Source organism: Bombina bombina, chromosome 4 (assembly GCF_027579735.1).
Source record: "Bombina bombina isolate aBomBom1 chromosome 4, aBomBom1.pri, whole genome shotgun sequence".
NCBI lineage: Eukaryota > Metazoa > Chordata > Amphibia > Anura > Bombinatoridae > Bombina > Bombina bombina.
Window position 1 is genome coordinate 1152867483 of NC_069502.1, and position 23164 is coordinate 1152890646.

Consider the following 23164-nt stretch of genomic DNA (forward strand, 5'->3'; position numbering starts at 1 on the left):
GTGAGTTGGGAATAAAAAGGGGTAAAGGTACAGATACTATAATAGAAAAATGGAGGGACAGGAAAATGGAGAGGTAAGAAATAATGGAAAGAAGGGAGTGATAGATGGTTGGGTAGAGAGGGATAAGATAAATAGTAATACAGCAGAGAAGGGGGATGAAAGGAATAGAGGCTGGATAGTGACTATGGGGACAAAAGAAACTAAAGGACAAAATTGGGAGCGGCTTCAATCTCTCATGTTAGGCGCAAACACTCATAGTCTTCCAAACGGGCGGTTGAAGCCAGGATGTACCAATCAGCCAATGAGCCTTGGCAGAATGAACATATCAGCCAATAGGCCTTAGCAGGAAGTTAAGTACCTATCAACCAATTAGCATTAGCAGGAAATAACTATAAGCCAATGAGACTTAGAAGAAAGTACATTTCAACTAATTAGCCTTAGCAGGAAGTTACTATCAGTCAATGAGACATAGCAGAAAGTACAAACCAGCCAATGAGCCCTAAATTGAAGAAACTATAAGTCAATGAGCCTTAATAGGAAGTACTTATGAACCAATTAGCTGTAGTAAGAGGTACTCAATTGATAGAACAGTATAATTTTCAAGTTAAATTTAGACAGTTTTTCCTCACAATTTTTAGCCCAAAAAAAATCATATTCAATTCCTCCTTTTTAAAATTAACAATAGTACACACTTTGAGTAGAGAGTCTCTTGCTGACGTTATGAAAACCATTTAGCTGTTGACATATGAATCTATGTTACTGGCAGCAGATCGGGGTATTGCCTTTATGATTGGTCCAGCCAAACTTTTTAATTAAAAGTGATTTGATACAAAAGGAACCAACATTAAACTGTGCAACATTTTGCTCTCAAAATAAAATCTTAGCCATGCCCTCCCTCATTCAAAACATTTCACATTTTAATGCTGGACCGTGTTGTATTAAAATAAAGAACACCTTTAATTAAACGATTAGGCTGGATTGATAGTCGTGTATGCAGTGATGAAGTGCCTGCTAAGCATTGTATATACAAGGACGTGTAAACCAAAGACAGATTTTGGATAGGTAGTCTGTAGATTTTACAATAGTATGCCATTGCTTATATTTTATAAATAGAAATGGCAAACATTGAAGGGACAGTATACACCATATAACTGCATGTAATAGACACTACTTTAAAGAACAATATGCACAGATGCTGATCTAAAATGCTGATCAAAAAAATTCATGCTGGTATCTGGTTCACTGGGCAATCACAGGATGCCTCACGAGTGAGGCAGTCCAGCGATGCCCAAAAAATCTGCCCCATGAACATGTGATCACTGTGACAGCCAATCCCAGTAATCATGTCAAAAATGACAAGACACTTCTGTCCCAATGTGGGGAGCGATCCGATATAGATCGTAGTTTGCGGCGCAAGCAAGGGAACCCCCGCCGCCCGTAGTTTCAGCTCGCAACTCGAGCTATCACATATATGGCGCCGTCAGAGGCTAAAGTGCCGTAAGTCTGACAAACCAGCGATGTCCAGAAATCTACGTAAGTACAAATTTCTGGAGTCGCCAGTGACTTACGGCACTTTAGAAACTGCCGGCGCCTACAAAACCTGACTAAAGTATTAAATCTCCCGTACTGTCTTACATGCCTCCCAAACATAGCCCGACATATCTACCCCTCTATCCGCTATCCCCCCTCACTGTCCTAACAATAAAAAATGTATTAACCCCTAAACCGCCGCTCCCGGACCCCGCCGCGACCTAATAAAGTTATTAACCCCTAAACCGCCGCTCCCGGACCCCGCCGCCAGCTATATTAAATCTATAACCCCCTAATGTGAGCCCCTACCCCGCCGCCATCTACCTTACCTACCCCCTAAAGTGAGCCCCTTACACTGCCGCCATCTACCTTACCTACCCCCTAAAGTGAGCCCCTTACACCGCCGCCATCTACCTTACCTACCCCCTAAAGTGAGCCCCTTACACCGCCGCCATCTACCTTACCTACCCCTAAAGTGAGCCCCTTACACCGCCGCCATCTACCTTACCTATCCCTAAAGTGAGCCCCTTACACCGCCGCCATCTACCTTACCTACCCCCTAATGTGAGCTCCTACCCCGCCGTCATCTATTTTAAAAATATTAACCCCTAATTTAATCCCCCTACACCGCCGCCACCTATATTAAACACATTAACCCCTAATCTAATCCCCCTACACCGCTGCCAGCTATATTAACTATATTAACCCTAATTATATTAGGGTTAATATAGTTAATATAGTTATTATATTATATATATTAACTATATAAACCCTAATTATATTAGGGTTAATATAGTTAATATCATTATTATATTATATATATATTAAGTATAATAACCCTATCTAACTCTAACATCCCTAACTAAATTCTTATTAAAATAAATCTAATTAATATTAATATTATTAATTAAAATATTCCTATTTAAATCTAAATACTTACCTATAAAATAAACCCTAAGATAGCTACAATGTAATTAATAATTACATTGTAGCTATTTTAGGGTTTATATTTATTTTACAGGTAACTTAGTATTTATTTTAACTAGGTACAATAGCTATTAAATAGTTAATAACTATTTAATAGCTACCTAGTTAAAATAATTACCAATTTAACTGTAAAATAAATCCTAACCTAAGTTACAAATAGACCTACACTATCAATAAATTAAATAAACTACAAATATCTAAACTAAAAAACAATTAAGTAAACTAAACTAAATTACAAAGAAAAACAAACACTAAATTACAAAAATTAAAAAAAGATTACAAGATTTTTAAGCTAATTACACCTATTCTAAGCCCCCTAATAAAATAATAAAGCTCCCCAAAATAAAAAAATTTCCCTACCCTATTCTAAATTAAAAAAGTTAACAGCTCTTTTACCTTACCAGCCCTTAAAAGGGCCTTTTGCGGGGCATGCCCCAAAGAAAACAGCTCTTTTGCCTGTAAAAAAAACACAATACCACCCCCAACATTACAACCCACCACCCACATACCCCTATTCTAAACCCACCCAAACCACCCTTAAAAAAGCCTAACACTACCCCCCTGAAGATCTCCCTACCTTGTCTTCACCCAGCCGGGCAGAACTCTTCATCCGATCAGGGTGATGTCTTCAATCAAGCGGCAGAGAAGTCTTCTTCCATCCGGGCGATGTCTTCAAGCAAGCGGCAGAGAAGTCTTCTTCCATCCGGGCGATGTCTTCAAGCAAGCGGCAGAGAAGTCTTCTTCCATCCGGCGATGTCTTCAAGCAAAGCGGCATCTTCAATCTTCTTTCTTCGCTCCTCCGCTGCGGAGCATCCATCCGGCACGACGACTGAACGAGGAACCTTTAAATGACGTCATCCAAGATGGCGTCCGTCGAATTCCGATTGGCTGATAGGATTCTATCAGCCAATCGGAATTAAGGTAGAAAAATCTGATTGGCTGATTGAATCAGCCAATCAGATTCAAGTTCAATCCGATTGGCTGATTGGTTCAGCCAATCGGATTGAACTTGAATCTGATTGTTTTTTTTAAGGGGGGTTTGGGTGGGTTTAGAATAGGGGTATGTGGGTGGTGGGTTGTAATGTTGGGGGTGGTATTGTGGGGGGTTTTTACAGGCAAAAGAGCTGTTTTCTTTGGGGCATGCCCCGCAAAAGGCCATTTTAAGGGCTGGTAAGGTAAAAGAGCTGTTAACTTTTTTAATTTAGAATAGGGTAGGGAATTTTTTTTATTTTGGGGGGCTTTATTATTTTATTAGGGGCTTAGAATAGGTGTAATTAGCTTAAAAATCTTGTAATCTTTTTTTATTTTTTGTAATTTAGTGTTTATTTAATTGTATTTTAGTTTAGATATTTGTAGTTTATTTAATTTATTGATAGTGTAGGTGTATTTGTAACTTAGGTTAGGATTTATTTTACAGGTAAATTGGTAATTATTTTAACTAGGTAGCTATTAAATAGTTATTAACTATTTAATAGCTATTGTACCTAGTTAAAATAAATACCAAGATACCTGTAAAATAAATATAAACCCTAAAATAGCTACAATGTAATTATTAATTACATTGTAGCTATCTTAGGGTTTATTTTATAGGTAAGTATTTAGATTTAAATAGGAATATTTTAATTAATAATATTAATATTAATTAGATTTATTTTAATAAGAATTTAGTTAGGGATGTTAGAGTTAGATAGGGTTATTATACTTAATATATATATAATATAATAACGATATTAACTATATTAGCCCTAATATAATTAGGGTTAATATAGTTAATATATATAATATAATAACTATATTAACTATATTAACCCTAATATAATTAGGGTTAATATAGCTGGCGGCGGTGTAGGGGGATTAGATTAGGGGTTAATGTGTTTAATATAGGTGGCGGCGGTGTAGGGGGATTAAATTAGGGGTTAATATTTTTAAAATAGATGGCGGCGGGGTAGGAGCTCACTTTAGGGGGTAGGTGAGGTAGATGGCAGCGGTGTAAGGGGCTCACTTTAGGGGGTAGGTAAGGTAGATGGTGGTGGGGTAGGGGCTCACTTTAGGGGGTAGGTAAGGTAGATGGCGGCGGTGTAAGGGGCTCACATTAGGGGGTATGTAATGTAGCTGGCGACGGTGTAGGGGGATCACATTAGGGGGTTATACTTTTAATGTAGCTGGCGGCGGGGTCCGGGAGCGGCGATTTAGGGGTTAAATACTTTATTAGGGATTGCGGCGGGGGATTGCGGTTGACAGGTAGATAGACATTGCGCATGCGTTAGCTGTTAGGTTTTATTTAGCAGGTAGTTTAGGGAGTTACGGGGCTCCAATAGACAGCGTAAGGCTTACTACGGCTGCATTTTGTGGCGAGGTGAAAATGGAGTAAGATTTCTCCATTTTCGCCACGTAAGTCCTTACGCTGTATATTGGATCCCAAACTGCCCGGGTTTGGTATACCTGTCTATGGCCCAAAAAACTACGGGCGAAGGCAGAAATATACGAGCGTAACTTCTAGGTTACGCCATATATAGGATACCAAACCTGCGCAAAATTAGGCGTCGCCGCCATTTGCGGGCGACACTGCATATCGCATCGGGCCCGTGTTTGTTTACTAAAAAAAGTGTTACATTTATTTTAATAAAGTAGATTTATTTATTTTTTCAATACATTTTATTTTTAATAAAGGTTTACTTTATCATTTTATTTTTAATAAAGTGTTTTGTTTTTATAAACCACATTTTATTTTCTGCCATTGGAGATAAAAAAAAAGTTAAATATAATGTGTCAAAATTCCTCTAGATAAATACTCTGGGTTATCTAAATTCCATAAATATATACTTTTGCGCAGCAGTTTTGAAATTGGTGACCGCTTTTTAGCTTACAGTCCAAGCATAGCAAATTTTAGCATTAAACTAATAATTCCAACTTTGTAGTATTTGGCTTGTATTTGCTATAAATTACTTGGAAACATAAACATATAGGGTATTCCTAAAATCACTACAACATAATGAATCTATTTAGAGGTATTTTTCATTAGCTACACTCGTTTTATAGAAATGGTTATAAAGAAAACTGCAATACCCATATAAGTATCACAAGAAAGTACTGTTTGTCTGTTAAAATGGTATATATTATATATGGGTGCGCTGAACAAGAGAGAGGATAATTAAAGGGACATGAAAACCATTTTTTTTTTCATTACTCAGAGAACACAACTTTAAACAACATTCCAATTAACTTCTATTATCTAATTTGCTTCATTCTTTAGGTATCCTTTGTTGAAGAAATAGCAAAGCACATGGGTGACCAATCACACGAGGCATCTATCTGCAGCCACCAATCAGCAGCTACTGAGCCTATTTATATATGCTTTTCAATAAAGGATATCAAGTGAATGAAGCAAATAAGATAACAGAAGTAAATTGGAAAGTTGTTTTAAATTGCATGCTCTTTCTGAATCTTGAAAGAAAAAATTTAGTCTTCATGTCCCTTTAACCCCTTAATGACAACTGACGTACCAGGTACGTCATGCATTAACAAGCAGTTAATGACAATGGACGTACCTGGTACGTCAGTTGTCTAACAGAGTGCTGGAAGTGATCACAATCACTTCCAGCAGCTCTGAGGGTATTGCAGTGATGCCTCGATATGGAGGCATCCTGCAATACCCCTTTACAAGCCTCCGATGCAGAGAGAGCCACTCTGTGGCCCTCTCTGCACCGGTAGTGATGGTGCCGATGGTGCCTTTGCCCAGTGGGAGGAGGGAGCGTGTGCGTGCGCGTGCACGATGCGCGCGCACATGCACACGTGCACGTGGATGCGCGTGCACGTGCGCACATTAGCCACACTGACACCAATGAAGGAAGGGGGGGGAAAAAAAGTTAAAAAAAAAAAAGTTAACTTTTTTTTTTTTTTTTTACATATAAAAGGATCTGGGAGGGGGAGGGGGAGGGGGTGGGGGTATTGTGGGGGGGCTGCTACACTACAGAAATACATTTGTATAAAAAATACAAATAAAAGTTATAAATAAAATTTAAATAGTTTGGTTTGTGGGGCCAAACTGGGTACTGGCAGACAGCTGCCAGTACCCAAGATGGCGGTAATTAGGTAGGGGAGAGGGTTAGAGAGCTGGAGGGGGGATCAGGGAGGTTGGTGCTAAGGCAGGGGTCCATCACAACTAAAATATTTTATAATTTTTATTTAAAAAAAAAAAAAACTTTTATTTAGTACTGGCAGACTTTCTGCCAGTACTTAAGATGGCGGTAACAATTGTGGGGTGGGGGAGGGAAGAGAGCTGTTTGGGAGGGATCAGGGGGTGGGATGTGTCAGGTGGGAGGCTGATCTCTAAAATTAACCCTGCAAGCTCCCTACAAGCTACCTAATTTAACCCCTTCACTGCTGGGCATAATTCACGTGTGGTGCGCAGCAGCATTTAGCGGCCTTCTAATTACCAAAAAGCAATGCCAAAGCCATATAAGTCTGCTATTTCTGAACAAAGGGGATCCCAGAGAAGCTTTTACAACAATTTCTGCCATAATAGCACAAGCTGTTTGTAAATAATTTCAGTGAGAAACCTAAAATTGTGAAAAATGTAAAGTTTTTTTTTTTTATTTGCTCGCATTTGGCGGTGAAATGGTGGCATAAAATATACCAAAATGGGCCTAGATCAATACTTGGGGTTGTCTACTACACTACACTAAAGCTAAAATTAAACCTACAAGCTCCCTACAAGCTCCCTAATTAACCCCTTCACTCCTGGGCATAAAACATGTGTGGTGCGCAGCAGCATTTAGCGGCCTTCTAATTACCAAAAAGCAACCACAAAGCCATATAAGTCTGTTATTTCTGAACAAAGGGGATCCCAGAGAAGCATTTACAACCATTTGTGCCATAATTGCAGAAGCTGTTTGTAAATAATTTCAGTGGGAAACCTAAAGTTTGTGACAAAATTTGTGAAAAAGTGAACTTTTTTTTTTTTTTTTATCGCATTTGGCAGTGAAATGGTGGCATGAAATATACCAAAATGGGCCTAGATCAATACTTTGGGATGTCTTCTAAAACAAAATATATACATGTCAAGGGATATTCAGGTATTCCTGACAGATATCAGGGTTCCAAAGTAACTAGCGCTCATTTTGAAAAAAAAGTGGTTTGGAAATAGCAAAGTGCTACTTGTATTTATGGCCCTATAACTTGCAAAAAAAGCAAAGAACATGTAAACATTGGGTATTTCTAAACTCAGGACAAAATTTAGAAACTATTTAGCATGGGTGTTTTTGGTGGTTGTAGATGTGTAACAGATTTTGGGGGTCAAAGTTAGAAAAAGTGTGTTTTTTTCCATTTTTTCCTCATATTTTATCATTTTTTTTAGTAAATTATAAGATATGATGAAAATAATGGTATCTTTAGAAAGTCCATTTAGTGACGAGAAAAACGGTATATAATATGTGTGGGTACAGTAAATGAGTAAGAGGAAAATTACAGCTAAACGCAAACACTGCAGAAATGTAAAAATAGCCATTGTCATTAAGGGTAAGAAAATTGAAAAATGGTCCGGTCATTAAGGGGTTAAGATGAAACCAATAATGAGCAAAAATTCCAAAATTGCTTGTGCCATTTAAGCACAGAAACTGGGGAAAAACCTTGGTCCTCAACTGGTTAAAGAAAGGCGAGGAGGTAATAAAGTTATGGTTTTAAATATACAGGTAGCCCTCAGTTTACGCCGGGGTTAGGTTCCAGGAGGAATGGTTGTAAATCGAAACCGTTGTAAATTGAAACCCAGTTTATAATGTAAGTCAATGGGAAGTGAGGGAGATAGGTTCCAGGTTCCTCTCAAAATTGGCATAAGTAACACCTAATACATTGCTTTGAAATGAAGACTTTAAATGCTAAACAGCATTACAAACCTAATAAAATAATCACACAACACAGAATATATAATTAAACTAAGTTAAATGAACAAAAACATTTGCTAAACAGCATTATAAACCTAATAAAATAATCACACAACACAGACTTCACTTGCATTTTTCTGCAAACAGTTCTTTCTATGCATTCCAATCTGTACTGATTTATAGACAGGAAGATCTTGTTCCTTTGAAATCTACTCGATAGCTCAGGTCTGGTAAAATTCATTAATTTCAGCTTGCTTGGCTTGCTGCAACACAAGCGGACAGCTCCACCTACTGGCTATTTTAATAAATGCACTGCTTCTCAATGCTTTTCAATAGCAGTCACATGACTGGAAAAAAAGGTTGTTATTCTGAAACGGTGTAAATTGAACCGTTGTAAAACGAGGGCCACCTGTATTTTATTAAATGGTAAACCCGAACTGAACATTTAATCCCCTATGTAATGAATACAAATGTATTTATTTTTTTAATTGTTTGTTGTTTGCTTTTGTTCATTTTGCTAAAACTGGTTTGTCTTTCTGTAGTTTTACTTGAAAAAAAGAAGAAAAAAAGAAGAAAAAAAGGACCAGCTGACTGAGTCACTTGGAAAGAATTACTTTATTCAGTACTAAAATGAGCACAAAAAAACACATGTGGAATTCATGGGCCACTCCCTAGTGTGTGAGAGCAATTACAGAATCTGAAATCCAAGCTCATCTGACAAAATCTTTGCTAAACTTTTACTCTGCCACAGACTACACTGCAAAGCCTTTAATTGCTACAGAAAATACCTTCAACTATATCATTATAATTGTGTAACTGGGAAAGAAAAAAATGGGCAACCTTTTAGAATTCTTTAAAGGTTATATGTAAGAGATAACAATACTTTTAATTTGCCTTAAAAATATTAAATAAGTTTGTGGATTCCAATTTTTGTTTTGGAGGTAATAAAGTCAGTGAGGCACCTTAGGACACACAGACATTGCACAGTCAGACACATGACATGAACATACAAACAAATTACAATCACACACATAATCATGCACACTCACACAGGCACATACAAACAAATTACAATCACACACACATAATCATACACACTCACACAGGCACATACAACATAATTACACACACATAATTATGCACACACACTCACAGACACAGGCACTTACAAAACAATCACACACACATACTCATGCACACACACTCACATACACACAGGCACATACAAAATGATAACACCCATACTCACAGACACAGGCACTTACAAAACCATCACACACACACACGTACTCATGCACACTCACACACACACACACAGCAATTACAATCACGCACACATACTCCTGCACACACACTCACAGGCGCATACACAGCAATTACAATCACTCACACATACTCATGCACACACACTCACACACAGAGGCATATACAAAACAATTGCAATAACACACACATACTCATGCACACACACTCATAGACACATGCAAAACAATTACAAACACACACACACTCAAGTACACACTCTCACGGGCACATGAATGCACTGTGTCTGCACAGCACACAAGCTCACAGACATACACAAACACCCACTTATGCAAACCAAGTGCTGACTAAAAAATATCAAATGAACAGCTTTGAGTAAGAAAGGAAGATATTTTGCCTAAAAATGTCTTCAGTTCACCAGAGTATGTGCTCTGTGAGCAGTTATTCTTCAACTACTGTCATCTGCAAGGTGAAAAATAACCAGGCAGCATAATCAATGTAAAGTACACACTGTTTTCCTGTGATCTTGTAGGTTTTCACCATAATCTCACAATATTTCATATTAAACTTCTTTAAACTGAGGAAGGAAATAAACTCACTGTGCTGTGCATTCTAGATTCACGCTCTCTTGCAAGTCATGGGACTAGCATTCTGATTGGGTGCTTAAAGGATTACACAACACTTGGATTTATCACCTCTTAAACACATATATATTGATTAGTAAACAATTGCCTAATAAAATCCACTTATTTGCTTTTGAAAATTATGATTTTTTTCTACTATAAAAAAACTTCCATATTACGTCAGCTAAGACAACCCCTAAAAAACACTATATAAAATATCAAATGAACGTAGCGGTTCATGAACATGATTATATATGCAGATGTTATCCATGCGCAATTGCAAATAACCCCTTTTGCATGCACACTTCTCACTACTGAAGGCTCTCCTGCCAGCCTTCACTTGTTGGATTAGCGCATGTGCATTATTGTCCAGGAACAATGTTTTCTGTGATTCACAATCTAAATATATATGTAAATGAAATCAACAGGCTGTACAATGCATTCAGTAGTTAATGAAATTTCTACTTTTAACCCTTTGTTGTATAATGAAAATCCACAGTGTATACTTACAAGTAAACTGCTCGTTACACTCTAGGGGATTCTGTATTATCGCAATGAATTACACAGCTGTTTTCTGCTCTTTCAGAAATAACAAAGATTTCTCATTTCTGGTATCAATTATATAGTAACATAGTAGATGAGGTTAAAAAAAAAGACAGAACTACATTGAGTTCAACTTATACAAATCTTAATATACTTACAAAAAAGCTTCAGTTGATCTTAAATTAATCCCATTAAAAAGATGACCCATTTAACACAAGCAATGATATCCCTAAATTCTGTTTCTAGCCAGAAACCATTTTAAATCTATCTAAGGTATTGGCATTTACTACCTCCTTAGGTAATGAGTTCCACAATTTTATTGCTCAAACATTTACGTTGCAGGAGTTTGATTCTCCTCTACTCCAGCCTTAAATTGTGTCCAAACAATTTTCTTGGAATAAACAGAGCCTCTGCCATCTCTGTATATGGGCCTTGAATATATTTATATAAAGTTATCATGTCACCTCTCAAGCGCCTTTTTTCTAGAGAAAACAGACCCAGTTTGGCTAACCTCTCCTCCATTCCCCTTATCAGTTTTGTGGCCCTTCTCTGAAATTTTTCAAAGTCTTTTTTTGAGATCGGTCCCTAGAACTGCACTTCATACTCAAGGCGAGGTCTTACCAGGGATTTATATAGTGACAGAATTCTTCTTTCCTCACCTTGCATAAATGCCTCTTTAATACATGTGTCACACTGCTCTCTGCTCTGCTGTGGCTGTTGCCACAGACACAGGCACACCTCCTGTTGCTAGGGATGCAGCAGAATAACTGCAGCACAGTGATGGCATCATCACTGCCCGCCCTGTCTTCCCTATGTAAAGGCCTCAATCTCTCTCACCTGTGCCCAAGTATAGCTGTCACTTGTGCTCCTGGTTGCTGTATATATTTATGCTGAATTGCTGTATTGATTCTCTACTGAACTCAGCCTGTTTGACTACGCTGTTTGCCTTAGCCCCTGAATTGCTGGATTGCTTAACCGTTGATGAATAGGGTCAATTGGGCAGGTAGGGAGGTGTGAGGAAGACAATTGGGAAGCCACTTCACTCTCAGTGGTTGGGAGGAGGGTGCAGAGAGTGGCAGAGGGGGTGACTGGGAGCGAAGTTGGGAGATTGCAGGCTTGTGTTGGGATGTTTCTTCGGATGGTAAGTGTTTTATTTAAAAAGTAGTCAGCCAGGTCATGAGCACTGAATGCAGATGAGGGGGGTGGTGCAGGTGGACAGAGGAGAGATTTGAAAATGGAGAAGAGTCTTTTAGGGTTTGAGAAGTGAATGGATATAAGAGAAGAGAAGTAGGTTTGCATAGCTAGGTGAAGGACAGAGGAGTAAGAGTGAAGAATGAGGGCCAGAGGGTACCACCAATCCCATCCAGATTTTTACTGACCACAAGAATCTGACATACCTTGAGACTGCTCATAGACTCAATTTTTGACAGGCCAGGTGGACCTTGTTCTTTTCCCATTTTAACTTTGTGGTCTCTTATCTTCCTGGGACCAAGAATAAAAAGGCTGATGCCCTTTCCCGTCAGTTTCTTCAGTCAAGTGATTGCTCTGATGCTCCTATTGAACACATCCTACCCCCCTCCTATGTGGTTGCTAACACCTCTCTTCTTCAAAGACTGCAACGTGCCCAGTCTAGAAAGCCTGCTGAAGCCCCCACGGCTCCCGATATCTTCTTTGTACCTCTGACCCTACATGCCCCTGTGCTATCCTGGGCTCATAATAGTAAACTTTCAGGACATCCTGGTTTAACAAGAACTTTTAATTTTCTTTCCAAGCATGTATGGTGGCCTACCATGAAGACTGAAGCTCAGGATTATGTGAAAGCCTGCACAACTTGTGCTGCCAATAAGACTCCTCAATCTTTGCCTCCTGGCTTACACCAACCATTGTACATTTCCAAACAACCTTGGACACACATAACAATGGAATTCATTGTGGACCTCCCTCCTTCTGATCATCATACGGTTATCTGGGTTGTGGTAGATCAATTTTCCAGACTGGCTCATTTTGTACCCTTATAGAAACTGCCATCTGCCCAAGAGTTATCGCCTTTTTTTTCTGTTACATGTGGTACAACTTCATGGCATTCCCGTGAATATTGTTTCCAACAGAGTTCATCTCTGCCTTTTGGAGAGCCTTTTGCAAGTTGATTGGAACCACTGTTTCCTTGTCATCTGGATACCATCCTCAGACTAATGGGCTGACTGAGAGAGTGAATCAAGATCTTGAAGCCTATCTCAGAACTTTTGCTAATTCTCTCCATACCAACTGGTCTTTGTTCCCCTAGCTGAGCTGGCAAAGAACACTCATTGGCACTCTTCTTTACGATGTTCTCCATTTCAAGCCGCAGCAGGTTACCAACCTTGTGTCTTTCCTCTTTCTGCTCAGCCCACGGGGGTTCCTGCTGCAGACCGACACGTTACTAACCTCACTACTCATTGGCAGTGTATTCGCTCTCAGTTACATTCAGCTGTCTCCAGATACAAGAGGTTTGCTGATCATCATAGAGCTTCTGTTTATACCTTTTTGGTAGGTGACCATGTTTGGGTCTCTACTCGACATATTCGTCTATGTCAACCCAGTCACAAATTAGGGCCTAGGTTTATCGGCCCCTACAAGGTCCTTAAAAGACTGTCTCCTGTTGCCTACAAAGTGGCCTTGCCCAGAAACCTGCGTATACATCCTGTCTTCCACATCTTGTTACTCAAGTGTTACATCAAGAACAGATATAATCAGCTCCGACCACCTCCTCCCCCACTCCTGGTTCATGGTGACCCTGAGTATGAGGTTGCTAAGATGCTGCACATCCCACCAAGCCTATGTAGTGTCCCGGAGGTACGCTTTGAGAAGGGGGCTCTGTCATGCTGCTCTCTGCTCTGCTGTGGCTGTTGCCATGGACACAGGCACTCCTCCTGTTGCTACGGATATGACAGTGTAACTGCAGCACGGTGATGACATCATCACCGTCCGCCCTGTCTTCCCTATGTAAAGGACTCAGTCTCTCTCACCTGTGCCCAAGTATAGGTGTTATTTCTTGTGCTCCTGGGTGCTGTATATTTATGCTCAATTGCTGTATTGATTCTCTGTTGCTGAACTCTGCCTGTTTGGTTACACTGCTTGCCTTAACCCCTGACATGCTGGATTGCTTTACCATTGATGAACTCTGTCTGTTTGACTACGCTGCTTGTCTTAACCCCTGAATTGCTTAATTGCTTTACCGTTGATGCAACTCTGCCTGTTTTTATTACTCTGCTTGCCTTAAAACTAACATATTGTATTCCCATTCTGTTGCCGAACTCTGCCAGCCTGACCATTCTATTGATTTACCCTTGAACAGCCTTACCGCTGGATTCCCTACCTGTTGTCGTCAGAGACTATCCTGTCTGCTTTTCCAGTCCTTGAAGTGTTTTACCCTTGAACTGCCTAACCGCTGATTCCTACCTGCTGCCACCAAAAACTACCCTGCATATTGTGAGTACCGCTTACCACATTTTGCGAACTTTCTCTGCTCTGCGATATTCCTTATCATTCCAGCTCGATGCCAGGATAAGAAGACTACTGGCCGAGTTTGGTCTGGTAGTGGAATATCCCACGAGCATTACAACATGCTAGTATCTTATTAGCCTTAGAAGCCGATGCCCTGCATTATGCGCCCATCTTTTGCTTCTTATCTTTTACTACTCCCAAATCCATTTACTCCACTGTTTGGCTAAGTCTAGTCCCATTTAAATAATAGATCGCCTACTTATTTTTACTTCCAAAATGTAGAACCTTGCATCTTGCAGTATTAAATCTCATTTTCCATTTACCTGCCAATTCTTCTAGATCGCATTGTAGAGCAAGTTCATCCAGTCCTGACCTAATGACCTTACACAACTTCGTATCTGCAAAAATAGAGATGTTGCTATTTAATCCTTGCTCCAAGTCATTAATAAAAAATATTAAAAAGAACAGGGCCCAGTACTGATCACTGAGGGACTCCACTGATTACCTTTGTCCAATCTCATATTGCAAAGCTATTTACAACTCTTTCACAAATAAATATGAAATAAAATTTACATTCATTCAGAATTCTAAGTTACTTGCTTGATTCCCTAAGGGGATTCTGTATAAGAGGTTTCAATAGAAATCAACTATTTGAAACACAAATTTGATCATTTTCACAATTTCATTCATTAATTTAATGTAATTCAACTAGGCTTGTTATTACTAGGGGATGGGCTGCATACTTACCATAGACGCACCACTCCGTGATCAGCTCTGCAATTGATAGAGCTGGTCTGCTTCTCAGATAAGATAGATAAGATAGATACGGGAGCGGTGACGTCAGCAGCTGACTAGCTAGTCTCTCAGAAAGGCGCACTCGCATAAGGGGATATCAACGCCATCTTCCTACCCAGAAAGACCCCCTGATAGGACTCATATAATGAGTCATACGGGGGGAAGGTTGGAAAAGAATACATTTTCACTATCAAATTGCATGAAAACAGCACAAAATAGAAAAAAGTAAGCAATTATGAAAAACAATTATTTTGATTGAAAGATGAAAAGTTTATTTTTCAGCTTTGTGTCCCTTTAAAGAGACATGAAACCCAACTTTTTTCTTTTATAATTCAGATAAAACATACAGTTTTAAACAACTTTCCAATTTACTTCTATAATCTAATTAGCTTAGTTCCCATAGTATCATTTGTTGAAAAAGGCATACAAAGGTAGGCACAGGAGCTGGGAGCTAGCTGCAGATTGGTGGCTCTACATATACCTATTCTCACTGGCTTACCAATGTGTTCAGCAGGCTCTGAGTAGTACATTGGTGCTCCTTCAATAAAGGATACTAAGCGAATTAAGCAAAATTTATAATAGAAGTACATTGGAAAATTGTTTAAAAATGTAAGTTCTATCTAAATCAGGAAAGAATAATTTTGAGTTTCATGTCCCTTTAAGTCACTTAGCAGTGGGTTGTGGCTACTGAGGAATTTTGAATTAAAATACCTTTTTTTACCCAAAGATGTTCATGTGAGTGATATGTTCTGTTCAGCTATTGACAACTGTGCTGCTTCACTTTCAAGTGCTTTAGCATTAGAGTATAATGCCCCTTTAACATTACTATGAGCTATGAGATCACTTAGCCATGCCAAGTTATAACACTGCAATATTCTGATGTGTAAGTTTGTTTTGTCCTGTGTTTTCACTATTCCTACCTTCAGAATATATAATACTTTACCTCTCACCTGCATACTGACCAGCCTATGACTGGTAATTCCTCATGATCACATTTTGTTTGAACTCTGACCTTTAGATGATAAACTTCAGAGCTTTTCTACCTGTAGTGCACTTTGTGTACACATGCACTTACTATAATTGTTACCCAAAGACATGCTCCATTTATTTGTTCTACTTTTTACTAAATATGCATAGTCATATTCCCATGTAATGAGCCCACGCACAGCTCTGTGGTACTTTATGAAAATAATATAATAAAAGTTAATAATAATTATTGTATCAGTAGAAAAAGCAATTAAAGGGATACGAAACCCAATTTTTTTCTTTAATGGTTCAGATAGAACATGCAATTTTAAGCAACTTTCAAATTTACTCCTACTATCAATTTTTCTTCGTCCTCTTGCTATCTTTATTTAAAAATGAGAGATTTAAAGCTTAGGAGCCAGACCATTTTAGGTTCAGCACACTGGATAGTGCTTGCTTATTGGTGGATACATTTAGCAAACCAATAATCAAGCATAAGCCAGGTTCTCAACCAAAATGGGCCGGCTCTTAAGCTTTACATTCCTGCTTTTTAAATAATGATAGCAAGAGAACGAAGAAAAATGGATAATAGGAGTAAATTAGAAAGTTGCTTAAAATGGCATGTTCTATCTGGATCATTAAAGAAAAAAATTGGGTTTAGTGTTCCTTTAAAGGCAGACCTAGACCAGATCTATGCCATTGCCTCTCCTATGCAAGTGGTTAGCCTGGTCTTTGCGTTACATGTGATATTGCAAATTCTGCATGACACAGGACTATGAGCCTTGCCAGCTGCCCTTCACAAAATTAGAGGTATGTATGTTCATGATCAGATGCCAAGGCCCTTGCAGGAATAATTACTTTAGCACAAAATATAGTTTCTTTAAGCTGTTTTATTTTTATCAACAATTTTAACATGGAGTATACTTCCCCTTTAAATGAAACACAAAACAAACAAAATCCTACTGCACTAGTGCACTTTAGGAGAATAACTACACATTCAATATTTTCCTTACTAACCACTACTGGGCAGTTAAGCTGGTCCCAGTTAACAAGTCAAATCAAATTAAGCAGAGTAAATCATGATTTGCTTACCAGTCTCTTGTTTCTGCCAGTTATACACTCAGATATACAGCTAGGTATCAGTTCCTCCCTCTGTGAAGTAAGCCTGCACAATGAGACCCTGATTTCCTCCACAGAGCTGCATATAAAGGCTCAAGCTGACCTAACAAGAATCAGCTGTAGTTAGCTGCTAACAAATTAACAATTTATTAGAAGGGAAAAATTGAAATTTCCAATCTCCTAATTTAAACTCCTTCTCTCACCCTGTCTCACATCCCCCTCCCCAGCATAACACCAGTGTGTGAAGTGACTGCTACGATAAGCCCATGGACATGAGACCGAGTGCATCAGTGTTACCATGGAGCAAACCAGCTCTGTGCTTCACTAAAAAATTAAATAGTTGTAAAAACAATAAAAATGTAGTGATTAATGAGTTTCTATATTTGTTGGTGTGCATCCATTTAAAAGGAGCATGGTCTGTGACAACCTTGAAGGGCTTTACAGTTACAGTACAGCACCCAAACCCACCTCAGAGGCATCTGTCTGCAAAAAAAAGTCAGGTGCCACCAAGACAGGTTGCATACACAATGCTGAACGAAGGTCTATAAAGGCATCCTCTGCCTTGCTGTCCCCACCTTACTGTGTCTGAACTTCTGGATTTAATAAAGTCTGTGAAATGAGCAGCTCTTGTTGCAAAATCGGGCATGAACCTGCGGTAGTAGCCAACAATTCCCAGGAAGGCTCTAACCTGCTTTTGCTATTGCTAAGAGGCCTGGGCTAATTCTATATAGCTCTTACTTTGTTCACCTGGGGTTTCACTAACTCCCTCCACACTGTGTAAGCTAAATACTTAGCCTCTGCCAATCCAATAAAAAATTTAGAGGGGTTGGCGGTTAACCCAGCTTTCCTAAAGGTGTCTACCACTACCTATACTTTCTGCAAATGAGAGTCCCAATCTCTGCTATGGATTATGACACCATCTAAATACACGGTGGCATACTGCACATGTGATCTTAATAATTTATCCATGAGCCTCTGAAAAGTGCCTGGAGCTCCCTGGAGACCAAAAGGTATCACCTTATATTGAAATAAACCATCTGGGTTTCAAAGGCAGTTTTCTCTCGGGTATGCATAGTGAGGGCAATCTGTCAATACCCTTTTGTCAGATCTAATGTGGAAAGAAATCTGGCCTTAGCTAGTCTCTCTATCAGCTCGTCAACCCGTGCCATCAGGTAGGCATCAAACTTTGACACTTTATTTAATTTCCTACAGTCATTACAAAATCTGATAGAACCATCTGGTTTAGATACCAAAACAATTGGGCTAGACCAATTACTATGTGACTCTTCTATTACATCTAATTCAAGAATTTTCCTAATGTCTGCTCATACTACTGCCTTCCTTTTTGCCTCAGGAATACTGTACAGATTTAACTTAAGGGTTATCCGTGGTTCAGTAATAATATCATGGGCAATTTCCTGTGTTCTACCTGGCATAGGTGAGAAAACATCCTTATTCCTCTCCACCATTTCCTTAACTTCCTCTACTTGTTCAGGAGTTAGCTCTGGGGAACTTGTTACTGCTTGTTCTGACAATTGAGGCTGAGCCCAGGTATTATCTAACTGGGCTACCAATGCTTCACTATCCTTCCATGGCTTTAGAAGATTTACATGGAATATTTGCTCTTTCCTATAAAGGCCAGGCTGACGACTTCTAAATCACAGGGCTTATATTTTCTATAATATCTTGTGAGGTAATAGACCTAGCGTTGGTGGGTACACCTACGGCTCTCTTCAGTGGGTCTCCTAGTAGACATAGTGGGTTACAATCTAAAGTGTTGGTAAAGTGAGCGCCTAAATACAAGGCTAAGGTGAAATTATTTTATATAGATTACATTTTACCATTTATTCTGTTAACATTAAAATCCCAAAAAAAGCACTTAAAAGCAGTTACACTTAAAATGATAAAATCATGGATCGATGAATTAACATGCAGATAAATACAGAAAACACATATAAATAAACAACATGGATAAAGTTGGCATATATAAAAATACAAATGGATAATGTAGATATATTCTCCTGGGGAAGAGCCCTTAATAGTGATAACACATGGGACATATCACTTGGGACACACAAATGTTTATTATTTTTTAAGCGAGATCTTATACCCTATGCACCTTATATGTAATCACCATTAATTCATTGATCCATGATTTTATGATTTTAAGTGTAACTGCTTTTAACTGCTTTCTATTTTTGGGATTTTAATGTTAACAGAATAAACAATAACATTTCATCTATGTAAAACCATTTAACCTTAGCCTTGTTTTTAGGCGCTCACTTCACCGACACTTTTCTATGATATCATAAGGTCCCTGCCAACAAGCCAAAAGCTTACCCTCAGCTGTAGGAACCAAAACCATTACTATGTCACCCTGTTTAAGTTTTATCTTTTCTCCTGACTCATAATTTTTTTCTACTTTGAGGGCAATTACTATCTCCAAAGATGCAGCACTGCCATAGGGGCGAAATTCGCCCCCTCATATGCTAATTTATATCTTGGCCGGTAGGAAATGGATAGCATCTTTGGAGATAGTAATCTCTTCAGGTCTTACATACACTTCTTCAAGCGTAATATAGATGACCTTCTTTTAATCTGGTCTGGCCCCCCGCACCTTGTTGGTTCTTTTATGGAATGGTTGAATAATAACGAAGTGGACCTTAGTTTCACCCTCACATCTGACCTGATCAGGGTAGACTATTTAGATCTAAGTTTGGAAGGTAATATAGATGCTAACATAGTTACTAAGGTATACCGTAGGTCTATCTCTGGCAACAGGCTCAAAAGAAACTGCAGCAGACAGCAGGATTACTTGCAGGAAGCAAACTTGCTGGAGACTAGGCTCACTGAAACTATGCCCGTAGTCACATTACAGAGGCCAAATACCAAGAAGGTAAGTTATCTAGAGAAATCCTTTTACAGGATAAACCTAAAGATAATGCTAGCAATTTTAAGGGGGTCCATTTTGTAATGGATTACAGCGCCAAATATCCCAAAATTTGTAGCCTTATCAAGAAGCATTTCCCTCTCCTGGCTGCAGATGATAAGCTTATGGGCTTAGTCCAGGAAGGAATATGTTGTTCCTATAAACAATATCCAACTTTGGCATCTATTTTATCCCCGACTCAATTGAGACAGAACACTATACCAGCTAGCTCTTGGCTTAAACATGTTGGCATGTTTAAGTGTGGTCACTGGAAATGTAAACCCTGTGAATATGTACAGGTCACTGATGCCTTTACTTCTGCAGTAAATGGACAAACCTATGCAATAAAGACATGCCTGAACTGTATTTGCACTCATGTGATATAGCTCATTACCTGTATAAAATGCAACGTACAATACGTTGGTCTCACCTCTAGAGACATTCATTCATGCATAAGGGAACATATATCCACCATCTCTAGGGGTTAATCCAGCACTCCCCTAGTGCAACATTTTGTCTCTAATCACAACAGTGACCTAAACTCCTTCAGATGGGTAGCAATCGAAAAGGTCATGGTGCCCAAAAGAGGGGGAGACATTGAGAGCCTATTAGCTAAACGTGAAGTTTATTGGATTTTTCATCTTAGAACCAGACTTCCCCATGATCTCAACTCTAAATATGACCTTATTAATTTTTGTGAGTAGTATTTGGTTCTAATCTGTTTAATTTTAATTTTTCATTTTTCATATTTGAATATTTTTCATCTTGTATCTTAAACATATACATTGATGTTTATAGTAAGGTAATATTCCCATTCTGACTTGCATATACCTTATCTTATGTCTAACATGGTAATTGTACCACACTCCTTTGTCTCAATAATTATGGCATGTAATGCAATTTCTGTATTTCTGTAACCTTGGTTTTCTTATTGCCATTGTATTTCTTTTATTGCCACTGTATCTCCTGTATCTACCGTTAAGAATTTCTTCAGGTTTGTTCTATAAATACGCATACTTTATATATATATATATATATATATATATATATATATATATATATATATATATATATATATATATATATATATATATATATGCTACTATGTTACAATTTTGTATATATCTATTTACCTAAATTGTATATTTGTCTATTTACATAAGGGGTTAATTTTAGATCTGTATGATGTTGAGGATGTTTCTTTCTATTATGTTTTTTAACATATCATGTGTAACATTCACCTTTGTAAACACCATGACAGGTGTAGCACCGCAGGCTATGATTAAGGCTTTGTGCCGAAACATGTAAGCCGTTGGTGCTACGCTCTCACATCTTGTGCACTTTATTGGACCCTTCCAATTGCTGCTGTTTTTATGATGTTTTCGAAATAAAGACAAGTTTTATCCTTTCAATCAGCTGGACTTTCTCATTCTTTTGAACCCTATTTAAGTTGCCTTGCACTTTGATTATGATAACATTTTTGTGCACCCTGAGCTTTTCCCATATACGGACGAACCAGGGGAACATCATGAGCTATGCATCATGCTCCAGCATTTTCTCTGTGCTGCACTACATTAGTAAATGATACTCCCTGTTCCTCCAAAGTTTCCTTTAGTATGTCCAACATACCTTGCGGATGTCAGCAATACAAAAATTCAAATGGAGAAAAAACAGTTGAGCTCTGAGGAATTTCACGGACTTCAAACAATAAGTAAAGAAGAGGTTGATCCCAATCCTTCCCGTCTCTACTAACAACTTTCCTTAACATCCCCTTAAGTGTGCAGTTAAACCTCTCTACTAGCCCATCTGTCAACCTGTGAAAATACGTGCACCAATTATTTTAGCATGAACTAAAAAAAGCCAGTATAGGGCGCTTACAGTCCTTGAACAAGTTGATCAGTTCTCAAAATAAAGCCGGTTGCTCTCATGAGCTGGAAGTAGGAGTGTTCAGATCCGTCGCATGAATGGAGCGGATCCTCCTTCTCGTGTGGATGAGAGAACGGACGCTGCCTGTGACGTATGATCGATTTTTCACCAATCCCATCAAGGAAAAGGAAAGCTGTAAAACAAAGACAGGACAGGCGCAGCCCGACTCAAGTGAAATACGATTTATTACAGGTAAGTGCGCTAAGACAAGTGGCTACTTACAAGATTAAAAACATAAAGTGCATAATTGGAAAAAATATCCCAGAAGGAAGACTGCTGCTGCTGTTCCACAGTTCAAGCAGACAATCCAACGTGCAAAAATCCACCTCAGCCGTAGTTGATAACCCCAGACAAAACGCGTAGAGACTCACTTTTTAAGACTTACTGCATGTCTGACACTCCACTCCAAGCACTACGGAGGTGTATTCCATCAACCATTACCACACTCGGTTATCAACTACGGCTGAGGTGGATTTTTGCACGTTGGATTGTCTCCTTGAACTGTGGAACAGCAGGAGCAGTCTTTCTTCTGGGATATTTTTTTCCAATTATGCACTTTATGTTTTAATCTTGTAAGAAGCCAATCTAAGTAGCCTAAAACTGCTAACAGTACATTACCTAAAATATGCAATTAACATTCCTCTATTAAAAGGACCACTCAATGCCGTAGAATTGCATAATCAATTAGTACATAATAAAAAGACAATGATGTAACACCTACTCTGAATTTCAAATAAGCAGTAGATTTTTTTCTGACAAATTATTTTTTCCCCCTATTTTCCGGCCTCCTGTATCATGTGACCGACATCAGCCAATCACAGACTAGTATATGTATACCATGTGAGCTTGTGCACATGCTCAGTAGGATCTTGTTCCCCAAAAAGTGTGAATATAACAAGATAATGCAAAAATGTATAAAGTTAAATTGGAAAATGTCTTAAAACTTGAGTGTCCCTTTAACTATTTGAGTATGTGAGTAGGAGGACTGCACAGAAAGTGTTAACTGCCTGCTGCTGTTAAAAAGGAGGTGTTTGGAGTGGAAATCTTCTTAGATGGGACATAGCAAACACACACAGGCAGCATGCATGAGGGAGCGTGACCTCATGCAAAACTTTCTACCT

General features: G+C 38.6%; 1 long non-coding RNA gene across 3 annotated transcripts in view; it reads left to right on the top strand.

The window, feature by feature from the left end:
* The window catches only part of LOC128658094 (uncharacterized), a 19173-nt gene extending 8751 nt beyond the window's left edge, over window positions 1-10422 (top strand). For 2 of the 3 annotated variants that reach the window (XR_008402134.1, XR_008402132.1), the window contains exon 3: window positions 8939-10422. This is a non-coding gene — a long non-coding RNA (uncharacterized LOC128658094). Of the gene's footprint in view, window positions 1-5770; window positions 5920-8938 lie in introns of all 3 variants that reach the window. The other variant, XR_008402133.1, reaches the window with a different exon arrangement.
* Window positions 10423-23164: the final 12742 nt, after the last annotated feature.